The sequence below is a fragment of the Sinocyclocheilus rhinocerous genome, unplaced genomic scaffold (assembly GCF_001515625.1).
Source record: "Sinocyclocheilus rhinocerous isolate Xijiao unplaced genomic scaffold, SAMN03320098_v1.1 scaffold1768, whole genome shotgun sequence".
Classification (NCBI taxonomy): Eukaryota; Metazoa; Chordata; class Actinopteri; order Cypriniformes; family Cyprinidae; genus Sinocyclocheilus; species Sinocyclocheilus rhinocerous.
The window spans coordinates 25,106-33,919 of NW_015647440.1; the positions used below are offsets into that span (position 1 = coordinate 25,106).

An 8,814-nucleotide genomic window follows, 5' to 3' on the forward strand; every position below is an offset into this window, starting at 1 on the left:
CCCCCTGCCCAACCGTGGAGCCAGGTAAGTGTTGCACCGCACACTCAGACCCCACTCCGGGATGCTGTGCCTTCCGGGTCGGGTCCCTGTGCTCCACCTCGCTGTCCCACTGCGGGTACGTTAGTGGTTCCCCTAGTTCCGCTTGTTCGGGTCCTGGGGGCCTGACTAGCACTCCCCAGACAGTCTCGCTGGCTCACAAGAACCATCAGACTCGGCTATGCGATTCAGTTCACCCAGCATCCTCCCAAGTTCAGGGGCATTCGATTCACCTCTGTGCCGAGCAAGGATACTCCCGTCTTGCGGGCAGAAATTGCAGTCCTACTGGCGAAGGACGCGATAGAGCCGGTCCCTCCAGCCGATATGAAGTCAGGGTTTTACAGCCCCTACTTCATTGTACCCAAGAAAGGTGGTGGATTGCAACCAATCCTGGACCTGCGCGTTCTGAACCGGGCCCTTCACAGGCTACCGTTCAGGATGTTGACACAGAAACGTATCTTTCGATGCGTTCGTCTGCTCGATTGGTTTGCAGTGATCGACCTGAAGGACGCGTACTTTCATGTTTCGATCCTCCCTCGACACAGACCGTTTCTCCGCTTCGTGTTCGAGGGGCGAGCATATCAGTACAAGGTCCTCCCCTTTGGGCTATCCCTGTCGCCTCGTGTCTTCACCAAGGTCGTGGAGGCAGCCCTCGTTCCGTTGAGGGAAAGAGGCATTCGCATTCTCAACTACCTCGACGACTGGCTCATACTGGCCCAATCTCGAGCGTGGCTGTACGAACACAGGGACGTGGTACTCAGCCGGTTGGGGCTTCGGGTCAACTGGGAAAAGAGCAAACTCTCCCCGGTGCAGAGGATCTCTAGGATCTCTATGGAGTTGGACTCGGTCAGTCTGACAGCGCGCCTCTCAGTAGAGCGCGCCCAGTCAATGCTGCGCTGCCTGGAGTCCTTCCAGCACAGGAGAGCGTTTCCACTGAAACAGTTTCAGAGGCTCCTGGGGCATATGGCATCCGCAGCCGCTGTCACGCCGCTCGGGTTGCTTCATATGAGACCGCTTCAGCGTTGGCTTCACGACCGGGTCCCGAGATGGGCATGGCGACACGGCACTTACCGGGTTCCTGTTACCCCGTTCTGCCGTCAGACCTTCAGCCCGTGGACTTACCGGGTCCCAGTCACCCCGTCTTGCCGCCAGACTTTCGGCCTGTGGTCGGACCTTGCTTTCCTTCAGGCAGGGGTTCCCCTAGTGCAAGTGCCCAGGCATGTTGTTGTCTCAACAGATGCCTCTGCCATAGGCTGGGGTGCCATGTGCAATGGGCATGCAGCGTCGGTCACCTGGACAGGGCCTCGTCTGCAGTGACATATCAATTGCCTCGAGTTGCTAGCTGTATGGCTTGCTCTGCGCCGCTTCAAAACGCTGCTACACAACAAGCATGTACTGGTCCAGACGGACAACACTGCGACTGTTGCGTACATCAACCACCAGGGCGGTCTACGCTCCCGTCGCATGTCGCAACTCGCCCGCCATCTCCTCCTTTGGAGTCAGAAGCATCTGAGGTCGCTTCGCGCCATTCACATCCCAGGCGAGCTCAATTGTGCAGCCGACAGGCTCTCATGTCAGCCCGCCCTTCCGGCAGAATGGCGACTCCACCCCGAGACAGTCCAGCTTATCTGGAGACGCTTCGGAGATGCTCAGGTAGACCTGTTTGCCTCCCCGGACACGTCCCACTGCCAGCTGTTTTACTCCCTGTCCGAGGGGACCCTCGGCACAGACGCACTGGCACACAGCTGGCCTCGGGGCCTACGCAAGTATGCGTTTCCCCCAGTGAGCCTTCTCGCACAGACTCTGTGCAAGGTCAGGGAGGATGAGAAGCAGGTCCTCTTAGTAGCGCCGTACTGGCCCAGTCGGTCTTGGCTCCCAGAACTTATGCTCCTCGCGACAGCCCCTCCTTGGCTTATTCTTCTGAGAAAGGATCTCCTTTCTCAGAGAGGGGGCACCCTCTGGCACCCGAGCCCGGACCTGTGGAATCTCCACGTGTGGTCTCTGGACGGGACGCAGAGGTTCTAGGTGATCTGCCCCCAGCGGTAGTTAACACCATCACTTCAGCTAGAGCACACTCTACGAGGCACGCCTACGTGCTGAAGTGGAACCTGTTCGTCGATTGGTGTTCTTCCCAGCGGGAAGACCCCCGTAGATGCCCGATCGTGGTTGTGCTCTCCTTTCTGCAAGAAGGGCTGGAGCAAAGCCTGTCTCCCTCCACCCTCAAAGTGTATGTTGCCGCACATCACGATGCAGTAGGCGGCAAGTCTGTTGGGAAACACGACTTGATCATCAGGTTCCTTAGGGGTGCAAGGAGGCTGAATCCTCTGCGCCCCCACCTGGTACCCTCTTGGGATCACCCATCGGTCCTGATGGCCTTGAAGGAGGAGCCCTTCGAACCTCTGCAGTCAGTAGAGCTTAAGTTTCTGTTGCTAAAAACAGTGCTCCTCATTGCATTGGCTTCAGTCAAGAGGGTCGGGGACCTGCAGGCATTTTCGGTTGACGATTCGTGCCTTGAATTCGGGCCGGTCGACTCTCACGTTGTCCTGAGACCCTGGCCTGGATATGTGCCCAAAGTTCCCACCACGCCTTTCAGGGATCAGGTGGTGAACTTGCATGCGCTGCCCCGGGAGGAGGCAGACCCAGCCATTGCTCTGCTCTCTCCCGTTCGCGCTTTGCGCATTTACATGGACCGTACGCACAGCTTCAGGACCTCAGACCAGCTTTTTGTCTGCTTCGCAGGACAGCAGAAGGGAAAGGCTGTCTCCAAACAAAGACTTGCCCACTGGATAGTGGAGGCTATAGTCTTAGCATACCAGGCCCAATGTTTACCATGCCCCCTCGGAGTGAGAGCTCACTCTACGAGAGGAGTGGCATCTTCTTGGAGACATTACGATCCGTCGCCACAGTTGCTGTACCACCACTGTATGGCCGAAGCCCACCGCCTCGGCTCCTCAGTGAAAAACTGAATGTGCATTTGCTCGCGCACTCCTTATATACCCACGCTGCGGGGCGGGGTGCGTGACGCAAAGATCGCACGCCAACACTTATTGGCTTGTTTTGTTAACACTCAAAGGTGATTGGGCTCTCAGGCGAGATCCCAATTCGTCAGTCACTGCTGACGTAACGGGAACGAGGGTTACATACATAACTGAGATGATTTTTAACTTAAAAGAAAACTCTCTTAACTGTTTAAAACAATGGATAAATTTTAAGTTGCAGCAAAGTGAAAATCACAATTGACAGCGCTACTCTTCAGCACAATGGTAACCACTGTAAAAAAAAAAAAGTTAAAAAAAATAAATAAAATGTCACATGACTGGCAGCAACAAAACATTAAACACTAGCAGATCTCTCTCTCACACACTTATTACAATCCAGTCTGACTTTATTTCTTTCATACTAAACTTCTTATTGAGAATTAACTGAGGTTTAGATGTTGATGTTTTATTGAAAATAATCAAGTTTGAAGTTTGAAGATAAGTGTTTGCTTTAGTTGGGCTCTTGATCCTTGAATATTTAACATCAGTTTTTCTCTGACTGCTGCAACTGTGTTTCTGAAGCACATTTGTTATCGCAACAGTTATGAGAGAAACTCTGATCAAATTATCTTGATTACTTATTGATAATGACCCAATCATCATGTAAAGTGAAAAAGTGAAAGGGACATGACATGTGGCCAAGTATGGTGACCCATACTTGGAATTAGTGCTCTGCATTTAACCCATCCAAAGTGCACACACACAGCAGTGAACACACACACCGTGAACACACACCCGGAGCAGTGGGCAGCCATTTGTGCTGCGGCACCCGGGGAGCAGTTGGGGGTTCGGTGCCTTGCTCAAGAGCACCTCAGTCGTGGTATTGAAGATGGGAGAGAGCGCTGTACAATCCCTGCCGGTACGAGACTCGAACCCACAACTTTTTGGGTTATAAGTCCGACTCTCTGACCATTAGATCACGACTTCCCCATGCTGATTAGTGTAGTGGTCAGGTTAACAGATCATATCAGAAGTCTGATGTCTGTGAATGTTAGCTGTGTCTTTTTGACTCACAGAAAGATCAAGAATCAGCGCATGAATCTCAACAATGGTGACAATCAATGCAAACCTTTTTTGTGACTTTAGTAGCTTTTTTTGTGATGTTCAGAGTTTATCTGTTTATCTGAATATTTTGTTGACTGTAACCATTGTTGAGGTTCATACGCAGATTCATGATGTCTGTGAGTATACGTAGTTCAGTCCCAATAATTTCTGCGTGATGATTTTAAAAAAAATTCAAAATTTCAAAACAGAACAGTATTTCAAAATGTGAAACTAATAAATCTAAATAATACAGTCCAGATGAGAATTGATTACTACTTGATGATAAAATCCTCGTCTCACTAGATTTTCTCCCAGTTACAGTAAGCAGAGAAAAACTAAAGTTAAAAAGTCAAGGATCAAGACCCCAACTAAAGCAAACACTTATTTCACACTTTATAATTGTCAATAAAACATCAACATCTAAACTTCTGTTAATTCTTAGTAAGAAGTTTTGTATGAAAGAAATAAAGTCAGACTGGTTTGTAATAAGTGAAGTTGCTGAGATCTAGCGAGATCTGTTAGTGTTTAACCCCTTTGCTGTCACCCCCCATTTTCGGCATGGAGATACAAATGACATACCCAAAATAAAAAGGTTGCTGCTCATGAGTCTTTCTGACTAGATACATAATCAACATATGTTCACAAAGCTGACACTTCAAAGATTACTGTTCAAGAATCAGAATTACTCTGTTAGACTGTTATGATAATAGATATATTACCTCAAACATAAAAACAAAAATAAAAATATTAAAAAATATTTTTTAATTGTATAAAAAAATATGTTGCTGTGGTAAATGCTTTCAGAAACACAATGAAGCTAAAGCCACAAGTCTACTAATGCTTAATTTCACATTTCAGGACATAATCTCGAAAACTGTGAATTTTATGAAACATTTTGTGAGACCATGTCATGTGTGTTTTTAAGAAGGCTAATAAAAGGCTAATAAAATTGATTTATGGCCCTCTGTAAGCTCTCCTGCATGCGGTCATCTCATGTCTGGCCCGGCAAACTGCTCCATTCATGATGCTATTGTTCTCCCTCTATGAACCTTTTACACCTCCGCCAGGTATGATACATTATCCTCATTATTACTTTATCATTATTCTTTTGTTTTATTCAGCCATCATTAGCCTTTATTCTGGCATTACAAGGTTTACCAAGCCACATCACTTCAATCCCAGTATACATTTATCCAACTATTATCAAAAATATTTCTAAAAAAAATACAACAAAACATTTTCTTACGACCTTATGTCAATTATTATGACATACTACATCATGAAGAAGAACTGCACCTGTTCTGCAGCTGCATTAGAGCTAACATTAGCATCAAGCTACATAAGACAATTTATGAGATTATTAGTACACTTTTACTCAAAACTCACTTTAAACCACCATCAAGTGTTTGTAATTACTTCCTTTTGCAGGTGTAACCCATGTTAAATGTGGTGCCTAAAGAAAATAAATAATATAATTGTATATTCTAATAGTTACACTTTTAATTAAAAAAGTTAAACGATCTATTAATATGCATTGTGAATTATGTATAAATAAAAATAATTAGTATTATAATTGAGTGCAGAACATGTGATGTATTACACGTACACGAGTTGTGTATGATGTAAGCAGATGACTCACGGAAGTGCAAGAGATGCGCTGAACACGAGATGAGAGCGATACAGAAGGGATTAAAAAGGTTTATATTGTAATAATTCATTTAATATGGTTATACGCAACTTTATAATACTTTATGGTTGATGGTGATAAATCGTTTTAGAATGATGATTGCTGATTTAAGCGTGGATGCTAGCCGATTGTGAAGCTCCTTTGAATCTGAAGCGGGTGTTTATCAAACTGTGAAACTCGGGATTTGGTGAGTTTATATGTATTTTATTTTCTTTTGAAAGATGTATTTTGTTACTATGCATATCATTATGCATGTTGTAAAGATTGTTTGCATATTTTCTGATTGTTAATATGATTTATTTTGGAATGTTGAGTGATATATTCTGCTTAGCAATTAATGAAAATTAATTTCCATATTCTCAATATGCCTGTAAGATAACACGTTCATTATGAACGTGGATATGGATGTTTAAACACTCAGTTTAAAGAGAAAAATGATATAGAGACAATTTTGAATGTTAATGACACTGTTTTGGTAAAACAGGTCAGGTTTATTGGTTGAGTTGAGAACCTCTCTCATGGATTTGAGATGGCGGGCCACCAAGGGAAAAATTGAATGCCGATTTCTGAACCTGGGAAAAAGACACTTTTGCTGCATCACAAGAATTCCTTAAATTCTTCAACTTTCTTCAATTAGGAGGACATTCTCTTTTGTTCGGGTACTTCTTTGAACTGGTAGGATTTAACTGATTTTGCACTCACCCACTGGATTTCTTACAGGACTTTCTGGATGATATTCAAAGACAATTCAGACAAAGAGTTCTAACGAGTATTGTTTATTGAATGATATTGAATGTGAGTCGGATGTAAATTTTGGATTTATTTTTATTTGAACATTTTAGTTGTGTCAAGAAGTTCCAATTTGGTTGAATTTTGGGTATATAACATTGTATCTTGTTTAAGGGTTTATTTGGTTTGTCTAAACGGTATAGAAAGTAATAACGCTAAAAGCAAAACAGAATAAGAACCCTAAACTCAAAAATTAAAGAGACAGTGACAGCTTAAGAGTTGTTCAAGATACAGCTAAGTCAAATAAAAGTCTTACTAAAATCTACGTACACAGAGATAGCGTAGATAACTTACATTAAATTGTTTAAGAAAAACATGGAGAGAAAACAAATCTTAAAAGAATAAGAGAAGAAAACCAAAGACAACAGAGAATTCATATTTTGTGTATCATTTTATTTTTATTATTGTTGTTGTTGTTTCAAATTTTGTTTCATGCCATTCAGGTGATTGTTCAATTACAATACATATTTTTTGAGTATCTTCCTCACATGACTTTGTGATTCATTTACTGCCAGTATTAATTCTGTTCTCCACTAACCTAGAAACTGGTTCATTGCTCCAGTTTATGTTGAGGGCACTTGTTACACAATCACATGTGGAATTTGGTCATTTACTGTTGTTAAAATATGCTATTTATTGCCTTTTATATCGCTGCACAAATTAGCATTTCAGATGTACACATTCTTTATTGTTATGAAAATATCCAACAATCACATACAAACCATATACTATAATAATAGTGTGTTTATTATTTGGATATTTCGAGGGTACAGACGTTTCTCTGTGTTTGTTGTGGAGAGAACTATATGCGGAAGAGCAGGGAAATACATGACAGGATGAGACGGGGCTGGATATGATGCGCAGTTATGATTGACAGGCGATGGACGAATCAGGGTTTCCTTGAGTTAGTACATAGTTATCCTCAGATAGCTATGTTTCCGGGAAAGGGCAAGGTAAAACACAGCTAGCCTCAGATAGCTGTATTCAAGTAAGCCTGTCCTGCCATAATGGCTGAAATATAACCATCCTTCGATGGCTATATTAAAGGAGGTTCCCAATCAGTGTCAGTCCCACAGTAGGCTAGCGAGCACTGTATATTGAACAGAGGCTCACAAGAGGGAGATCCAGAGCATAGTAAATGATTCGCTAAAGAGCAAACACATAAACGGACACAGCTATCCTCAAATAGCATTTCCCTCAGATAAGGCTGAAGTTTGCAAAGACTTCAGCACTTACCTAAGAGAGCTTGTGCCAAGGGGAACCTAACTTAGTCATAGACGCCAGGCTAGAACATAGCTACCCTCAGACTGCTATATTCCAGAGCAAAGCAAGCTTGAGCTGGAGCATAACGATCCACAGACAGCTACACTCTGAGCAGAGACTGGTCACTTAAAGTCCTCAAGAGGGGGAACAATCTACTCAGCCCAAACATACTAAGCATGATTCAGAAGGACCACCCACTTAAAAATGGGGAGGCAGCCCACTCCTAAACCCATCCGGCTTAACACAGGAAGGAGCATTCCCCATAACCACTCTAGGTCACTGAAACATCCTGGGAGAGAAGCTCGCAAGATCTCTCCACAGAGCATTCAATATATCCACACCCAGCGAGGCATGTTATTACACACAATAACATGCATATTAGAGAGGCACAGCTGAGCTGAATATAGCTCCGCCCGTGATCTCGCGATCTCGCAAGCTCTGAGCTAAAAACGATTCAGTGCTCACACTTCATCGTTATGACAACACAAGCATTATCCACGGCATCAGGCAGCCCGATTTAAAGGGTATGTGGGCACCGCAGATCAAAGCAATCACCGCAAGCTGAGATAAAACTGTGCCGCGGCAATAGCCCGAGACACAAACACTTTGCCCCGCATCCCTCGGGAATAGGAACAAGTGCGAGCAGAGTGTTATCATTGCGACTCATCAGAATGAGTGCATTGACGCTGAGACAAAGACGCAAAAGTTATATGCCCTCAAGTGTTAGAATCCAAACACGGAGGCACACATTCCTTAAAACGCTGCTCGACTCACTAGGATGACGTTTCACACATGTTTGAACAAACAGATGGCTCAGAAGACAACAAAAGTTGGTGACATATTCAACAGGTGCCCTTTTGTACTTTTGGGTACCCACCTATGATGTCACGGGCCACGTGGACCAATAGGATTGGAGTTGTTTTACACATGCTTCAGACACCGGTCATGCTGGCAGCA

At 44.3% G+C, this 8,814-nt stretch overlaps 1 long non-coding RNA gene across 1 annotated transcript; it reads left to right on the top strand.

Annotated features, from left to right (window-relative positions):
* Window positions 1–5,701: 5,701 nt before the first annotated feature.
* LOC107709146 (uncharacterized) lies at window positions 5,702–6,364 on the top strand. Its single transcript, XR_001636456.1, has 3 exons — window positions 5,702–5,815; window positions 5,897–5,992; window positions 6,290–6,364. It is a non-coding gene; the product is annotated as an uncharacterized LOC107709146 (long non-coding RNA).
* The last annotated feature ends 2,450 nt before the right edge of the window (window positions 6,365–8,814 follow it).